Source organism: Octodon degus, unplaced genomic scaffold, assembly GCF_000260255.1.
Source record: "Octodon degus isolate 3935 unplaced genomic scaffold, OctDeg1.0 scaffold00072, whole genome shotgun sequence".
NCBI classification, from domain to species: Eukaryota; Metazoa; Chordata; class Mammalia; order Rodentia; family Octodontidae; genus Octodon; species Octodon degus.
This window is the reverse complement of record NW_004524648.1, coordinates 4,905,701-4,914,312: the sequence shown is the minus strand read 5'-3', so window position 1 is coordinate 4,914,312 and position 8,612 is coordinate 4,905,701. Positions and strand designations below refer to the sequence as shown.

Sequence of the window (8,612 nt, the reverse complement as noted above, 5' to 3'; positions counted from 1 at the left end):
CCACTGAGCCATCTCACCAGCCCCAAGAAATGAGAATTCTGCTGGGTTTGGTGGTACATGACTGTATGCCTAGCACTGGTGAGGCTGAGGCAGGAGGATTTTTGCAAGTTCAAGAACAGCCTGTGCTACAAAGTAAGTTCAAGGGCAGCCTGAACTGCATAGTGAGACCCTATCTTAAAAAGACAAAAAAAAGGGGGGGAGGAGCCTGGAGCGATGGCTCAGAGGCATAAGCACCTACCTGACAAGCACAAGGACCTGAGTTCAATCCCTGGCCCCACATGCTGTGCGGTCTCAGCCAGGAATTGGGGTAGTGGCACATGCCTATAATCCCAGCAATTGGGAAGCTGAGCCAAGAGAATCTCTGTGAGTTTGAGACAAGCCTGGGGCTACAAAAATGAACACAAGGCCACCCTGAACTGCACAGTGAGACTCTGTCTAAAAATTTTTACCTTTGGTTATTTAGAGCCAACTGTTTGGAATGATAAAAAAATTTTTCTTCAAGGAGTGTGAGAGGGGCTAGTGTGATAGCTTAGGGATCCAAAGCGCCTGTTTAGGCAAGCCTAGCGACCACAGTTCAATCTCCAGCACCACATGCTGCGCTAGCCCTGGCCCCAGGGCAGGCCAAGGTGGCCACAAAAATTAATAAATAAACAAACAAAAATTCTGAGAAATACTCTTTTTTTTTGCGGAACCGGGGATTGAACTCAGGACCTTATGCTTGCCAGGGAAGCGCTTATTCCACTGAGCCATCTCCCCAGCCCCTCTGAGAAATATTCTTCTAAAAAAAAAAAAAGTGTGAGAAATAGTAACAACGACAACAGCAACAGGGCCAGGGAGATAGCTCAGTAGAGTAGGTGCTTGCCTGACAAGCACAAGGACCCGAGTTCAATCGCTGGTTCCACCAAGAAAAAAAAAAAAAAAGCTTTAGCAACTATCATATTAAAATTAGGGGCCGGGGAGATGGCTCAGTGGAATAAGCACTTGCCTGGCAAGCGCAAGGGTCTGAGTTCAATCCCAGGTTCCACCAAAAAAAATTAAAATTAAATTAAATTAAATTAATTCTGAAGGCTGTCACTTCTGATTTTGTTTTTCATAATTTCTTTTCATCTGCCTGTCAGCACTGTACCAGGATACCCCACATCAAATATTGGAAGCAGAGAAGGGCAAGGCAAGGTGGTTTGGGTTTAGATCTTTCGATATGTGAATAGTCTTTTAACCACCCTTTGTGTTTTCCCTAATCTATTCCTCATCTTCCTGGTGGAATGATGTACCTTACAGGATTTTTCTTTTTCTTCTTTTGAGACAGGGTTTCACTGTGCAGTGAGCAGTTTGGGCTGGCTCTGAACTCACTTCATTGCCCAGACTGGCCTGAGCTCACAGCAACCTCCTGTCTCAGCTTCCTCAGTGCTGGGATTAAAGGTATGTGCCATCACCCCTAGCCTAAAACATGATTCTGATCATGTAAAAAAGCCTTTTCCCATTGATTATAAAAGTTCAAGCTCTTCAGTATTTCAGCAAAGACCCCTGTGGCCACAACTCTGCCTCTTTCTCTACCTCTATAAATCTGCTGGTTTCTTAACACAGCCCTGTTTTTCATCTGTATTTCCTCTTACTCCAGTGCCACAACCTAGGAACACACAGGCCATTCCTCCATTCTTTTTACCTGGAGAACTCATCTCTTATGATTCAAAGTATTCTCTTTAGAAAGCTTTCTCTGACAATTCTGATTTCTCTTATCCATACATTCATATCAGTCACACCTGAATCACCTTTTCTTTCTTTCTTTCTTTCTTTTTTTTTTTTTTTGTGGAACTGGGGATTGAACTCAGGCCCTTGCGCTTGCCAGGGAAGTGCTTATTCCACTGAGCCATCTCCCAGGCTAAAACTTTTCTTTCTTTTTTTTTTCCCCCAAAGTTTTATTGATAAACAGATAGCAAAAAAATATGAAACACTTCACGAATTTGTGTGTCATCCTTGCGCAGGGGCCATGCTAATCTTCTCTGTATCGTTCCAATTTTAGTATATGTGCTGCCGAAGCGAGCACTGAATTACCTTTTCTATGCTTCATTTATCTGTACCCTCACATCTGTACAATGCCTGGCACATAGTAAGTACTCAATAAAGCTTTAAAGAACTAGGAAATCTGTAATAATAGGTTTCTAGGAAATGAGTTAACCACTCTAAAATCATGAGGCAGTAATATAATGGGGCAGGCACTTGTTTCAGTGGTTAAATTGCACATGAAATCATTTATATTTTTCTAAGTCACAAGACAACAAGATGTGGGAGTCAAAGTCTATTCTTGCAAAATGAACTCCATACTAAGTATTTCACCCCTACTCATCCTCTTTTTTCTCATTCCTTTCCTGAAATTGAACCTGGAACCTCAAATATGCTAGGCAACTGCTTTACCACTGAGCTATATCCTCAGTCTTAATCTTATTCTAACAAATTGCTTTTAAATCCTCCCTCTGTCTGTCTGTCTGTCTGTATTTAGTGCAGGGTCTACAGGGTCTCACTACACAGATTGGATTTGTAGTGATTCTCATGTTTTTCAGCTTCCCAAGTGCTGGGATTATAGGTGTGTGCCACCACTCCCAGTCTCAATCACTGTTTCAGCATGCCCGGGGGAAGGGCTGGCATGGCAGGCTACCAGGCTGGGATGGAATCTCGAATCTCCGACCCCTGTGTCTGTCTAAGCAGGCACTTTAATCCATGGAACTATCTGGCTGGCCCTTTAAATCCTCTCTCTCTCTCTCTCTCTCTCTCTCTCTCTCTCTCTCTTCCCCCTTTTCTTTTCTTTTTTTTTTTTTTTGCAGAACCAGGCATTGAACTCAGGCCCTTGCACTTGCCAGGCAAGTGCTTATTCTACTGAGCCATCTCCCTGGTCCCTAAATTGTCTCTTTCTTTTCTTTTCTTTTCTTTTCTTTTCTTTTCTTTTCTTTTCTTTTCTTTTCTTTTCTTTTCTTTTCTTCTTTTCTTTCTTTCTTTTCTTTTTTTTTTTTTTAAATAAAAACAACTCTACATTTATTGGCCTTCAGTAAAAACATAAGGGTAGTCAAAACAATATGAACAAATTTTTACAAACACTCCCAGGGCAAACCACTTATACAACTGCCTTTGTACATATCATCATAATTGCCACTGCCTCACTTAACTGCTGTTTGAATTCATTGGTTACTTCTAGTTGGAGACATTTTGTAGCAGAGTAATGTTATCTCCTTTCAGCACGATCCAACCCAGTTGTTTTCTTGACTTTGTTTTAGAATGAATTTCTTCTGCATCATCTAATACAAGGTTCATGCACTCATCAAAATCAGTAATACAGCCCTCTATTCGCATGTTCACTTGCTCATACAGCCACAATTGGACCCGGAAATCTATTCTGCAAGTATCTGAAGATGAGGTTGATGGGCTGCACCATCACCCTCTGGACTTTCTGGCCCGGACCCCGGTACGCCATGGCTGAGCCTGACAAAGACAACGCCAGCCACCACGTTACCTCCAGCGGCAACTTAATCATCTCTTTCTCAACATGGGTAAAAATCCTTCAAAGCTGTATTGAACAGCTCCCCAAAATAGCACCTTATGGGGCCGGGGAGATAGCTCAGTAGAATAAGCGCTTGCCTGGCAAGTGCAGGGTCCTAAATTCAATCCCTGGTTCCACCAAAAAAAAGAAAAAGAAAAAAACACCTTACGTTGGGGAGATAGCTCAGCGGTCTAAGCATCTGCCCGGCAAGCGCAAAGACCTGGGTTCAATTCCTGTACTGGATGCCGTACAGGCCCTAGAACCTCAGGGATGCTGTGTGGGCCACTGAAACTGGGCATGGTGATGCATGCCTGTATTCCCAGCACTGGGGAAGCTGAGACAGGAGGATCACTACGAGTCTGAGCTATGAAACGACAACAATCCAGCACCTTATTGATTTCTAAAGTTTTTTTGAGGACTGGTGAGATGGCTCAGTGGTCTAAAGCACCTACTTAGAACAAGCTTAGCAAAGCACAGGGACCGTGGTTCAATCCCCCAGCACCACATGCCAGCCAGTCCCGCCCCCTGGTGGGCTGAGCTGGCCTCTCTCTCTCTCTCTGGCCTCTCTCTCTCTCTCTGGCCTCTCTCTCTCTCTCACACACACACACACATAAATAAAATTTAAAAAAAAAAGTTTTTTTGAGGGATGGGGGCTTTGTGATGCTAGGGATTGAACCCAAGACGTTATACATGGTATAGAAGCATATTCCTAGTCCTTCTAATTTTATTTTTTTTTCCAGTACCAGGGATTGAACTCAGGACCCTGCACTTGCCAGGCAAGTGCTTATTCTTCTGAACTTTCTCCCCGGCCCTACATATTTTATTCTGAGATAAAGTCTTAATAAAGTGGTCAGGCTGTTCTTGAACTTCAGATCCTCCTGCCTCAACCTCCTGAGTAGTAGAATTACATGCATGCAGCAACATGGCTAGCTTTTAAAAGTTTTTTAAAACATTTTTGTGGTATGGAGGAACAAACCCACACACAGCATATCCCCTATCATTGAGCGATACCCCCAGTCTTTTGTTTAGTTGAGACAGAGTCTCCAGGTGAAGCTTGCCTTGAATTTACTATATAGCTGAGTCTGGCATTAAACTCATTGATCCTCCTGTCTCAGCCTCCCGAGTATAGGATTATAGGTGTGTATCACCATACCCAGCTCTGAGTCCTCTTTTTCTTTTTAAAAATTTCTTAGTTTGACATAGGGTCTGCTCTAAGCAATTCTTTATTTTGGGGGTGGGGTGGGGACTGGGGATTGAACTCAAGCCCTTGCACTTGCCAGGCAAACACTTAATCTACTGAGCTATCTCTCTAGCCCAGCAATTTTTTTTTTTTTTTAAGATCTTTAGAAGGAAGCTTTTAACTCAAACTTTTAGGAGAAAAAAAATCATGAAATCACTTCAGAAGATAAGACTATCATTGGAGTAAGCTCATGAATCAATTTTTAAAAATGCTGCTTGTTCCATACCAGAAGTACTACTCATAGGGAAAGGATTCCAGGAAGAAGGATATTGCACAGTCTCAGGGTGCTCATGTGCTGGTCACTCAGAAGATGTCTTCAATTCAGCTACCCATCCATCTCAAAGCTCCTTCTGAGAATGGTGCCCCATAAGCTTTCAGTGCAATTCTATGCATGCTAATGGCTTTAAATAGCAATATTCCTGTCAAGAAAAACAAGTGCTAGTTGGGTATGGTGTAATCCTAGCATTCTGGGAAGTTGGGGTAGAAGCTCAACTCCAGCCTGGGCAACTTTGCAGTTTGGTGAGACCCTGTCTAAATAAATAAGATGAAAAAGAAAAAAAGAAAGAAAGTAAAAAGAAAAGAAAGACTAAAGACTAGGTGCTGTCGCTCACTGAAGGGCCTATGTTCACTCATAGTACTGCAAAAACAACAAAAATCACAAAAAACAACAAAACAAAAACAAGGTTCTGCCCTAGGTCCCATTCTTTCCCACGTATCAATGAAAACAGAGACAGGGCCCATCCTTTATGAGAGGAAATCACTAGAAGTTAAAAGTTAGGTAATGCTGAATTTATTTTGCCAGTCTCAGCTGTTTAGCAGTCAAAACCATGGAAATATAATGAACCACCTTCCCTGTAAAAACATCAATATAATTCCTACTCACTAAAGCCTAGAAATAGCAGAGTAATAACTTCATCTCACATCAAGTATATTACAGTTCACAAAGCATTTTAAAAGATGCTCTCATTTGGTATGTATCCTGCCTCAGCCTCATGAGTGCTAGGATTACAGGTGTGTGTGATGGTTCTTTTAAATCTTCAGACTAAGTTTGGGGTTTTTTTGGTCATCTTGTGATAAGAGTCTTGCTATGCAGTTCAGGCTGGCCTTCAGCTGGCAAAGATCCTCCTGCCTCAGACTCCTCTAAGTGTTGGGATAACAAGTGTGTGCACCGTGCCAAGCAACCAAGGTGTTTTTTAAAGAACGATTATGGTAGTTCCTTTATTTCTGGGGAACACAGTGGAATGGAATATTGAGCAGGGCACCTTCATTAACCTCAAGACTGAGCACTTCCTTCTGTCTCATCCAATACAATATTTATTGAGTTCCCACTCCTTATCGATACCACACTGGAGGGTGAACACAAAGCAAACAAATGATCTTCTACACCATCAAAAACATTGCCCAGGGGCTGGTGAGATGGCTCAGTGGTCTAAAGCACCTTCTTAGAAAAGCTAAGCTAAGCAAAGCACAGGGACTGTGGTTCAATCCCCAGTACCACATGCCAGTCAGCCCCGCCCCCTGCTGGGCTGAGCTGGCCCCCCCACACTAAATAAATAAATAAAATTAAAAAAAAAAAATTGCCCAACGGGCTGGAGAGATGGCTCAGTGGACTAAGTGCTTCCCTGGCAAGCGCAAGGTGCAAGGGCCTGAGTTCAATCCCCACTGCCAGAAAAAAAAAAAAAAAAAAAGAAAAAGAAAAAAAAAAACCCCAAACAAACAACAACAACAAAACAACATTACCCTGGAGAGTGGATCAAAGTCGATCATGCAATGAAACATTTCCTAGAAACTTATTTTGTGCTAGGCAATATGTTAAGTGCTGGGATTTCAGACACAGCCCTTGATTTCAGGAATCACAGGGTAGAGACAAACTGAAAAGGTCACAATACAATTAATTACAAACCGATTCTTACCATATAGAGAAGACCCATATAGGTTATTTGGCATTCAGGATGATAATGTTTTTTCCCCCTATTCTCTTTATGGTAATTCTACCAGTGATCTTTTCTTTTCAATGTATTTAGTACAGAATCTCACTACACCAATCGGATTCGGAGTGATCCTTCTGTTTTCAGCCTTCCAAGCACTGGGATTACAAATGCACGCCAGGGATCAAGCCCCTGTTCCTATGTCTGCCTATGCAGATGCTTTAATCCTCTCAGCTTTTTGGCCAGTCCAATCTTTTCTCTTTTATTTGAAGGGAGGGGTGGGGTGGGGGTAAGGGACAGGGTCTTGCCATGTAGTGCAGGCTAGTCTTGAACTCACAGGGATCGTTCTGCCTCAGCCTCCTGAGTGCTGAAATTATAGGCATGTGCCACCATACCTGGTAAGGGATCCTTTAAAAACAGCAAAGTTGATTTTTTAAAAAAGAGCTTCATGCATGCTAGGAAAGTGCTCTATCATTGAGCTCTATCCCCAGCACCAATGACAGAGAAGTTGAGTTTCATTCATGAGGTACAGGAGAAAGCCGGTTTCATAAGCAGGTTTAGTTCTTTTTTTCGCAAGCTGGGTACTGAATCCAGGGCCTACATTAGGTATAGTGTATCCCTGAGCCTCACCCTCGGCCCTTTCTATTTTAATTTTTTTTTTTTTAATTTTTTATTTATTTTTTTTGTGTAGCCAGCTCAGCCCACCAGGGGGCGAGGCTGGCTGGCATGTGGTGGTGGGGGATTGAACCGTGGTCCCTGTGCTTTGCTAAGCTTGTTCTAAGTAGGTGCTTTAGACCACTGAGCCATCTCACCAGCCCCTCTATTTTAATTTTTAAGACAGGTTCTCACCAAGTTGTCCAGGTGGCCCTGAACTTCTCGTCCTTCTCTGTCAGCCTCCTGAGTGGCAGGGATTACATACATTACCACCATCCATGACTGGCTTCTTTCTGTATTTTGATATACTCTGTGATAAAGGGACAACAGTTCTAGGAATGGAAACATTTCTCCTGGAATGTATGTTTACATCAACCTAGGGGATATTAAGTAGTATTTAAACCTTTAGCTTTATTTTGTCTATATCCGGGAGAGACAGGTCCTGGAATAGCTGGCATGGTACCTGAACTGGCTTGTCTTGAAAACCGGTAGCTTTTTAGTAATCATGTCAAGGTTCTCTATCTTCTGGCTTCAAAAGAATTAAGGCCTGCAGGAGAGTGAGACTGGCACTTTTCTCTACAGAGGAGAGTGGTTTGTGAGGATGGAGCTCTTGCAGAGTGTCTTCACCAGTGTGGTTAAGTTTCCTTCCAGATCATTTGTTAAAAATCCCTGGTCTGCAATTCTTGGCCAGAAAGCAACTGTTCACTGCTTTCTAACTCCCTATTTATTTTAACCACTACCTGAGATTTTAAAGACATTCTGTTAGCTATAATGTAGTTCATAATAATAAAGCTCAGAATCTTCAGAGATTGTATAAACAATTGAAGGATATGCTTGTCAGAATCTGGTGTGGCATTCTATGAGGCCAAAACTACCACAGACCAATTAGAAAGCTGGTCAAAGTCAGGTGTGTTGGTGTATACCTACAATCCTGCAACTCTGGAGGCTGAAGCAGTAGAGTTCAAGGCCAACATAGGCAACTTAGTGAGACCCTGTCTTTAAACAACAACAGCAGCAGCAGCAACAACAAAAATAATAATAAAACAAGAAAACAAACAAAAAACCCCTGCTGAGCTGAGGCTATAGGTCAGTGCAGGGAGTAGGGGATTTGATGAATGTTTTAAAAATTTCAAAAGTAAAACTTCCTTCATTTTATTTTATATATGTTTTTTAAAAAATTTTATTTATTTATTTGTGTGTGTGTGGGGCCAGCTCAGCTCACCAGGGGGCGGGGCTGGCTGGCATGTGGTGCTGGGGGATT

The 8,612-nt window shown here is 42.3% G+C and overlaps 1 protein-coding gene, 1 non-coding gene and 1 pseudogene across 3 annotated transcripts in view; all 3 read right to left on the bottom strand.

Annotated features, from left to right (window-relative positions):
* Positions 1 to 8,612, bottom strand: part of Phf12 (PHD finger protein 12) — a 56,434-nt gene that overhangs the window by 26,547 nt on the left and 21,275 nt on the right. The window lies entirely within an intron of this gene.
* Positions 1,938 to 2,044, bottom strand: LOC111817852. Its single transcript, XR_002821956.1, has one exon. It is a non-coding gene; the product is annotated as a U6 spliceosomal RNA (small nuclear RNA).
* Positions 3,184 to 3,463, bottom strand: LOC101563811 (annotated as a pseudogene).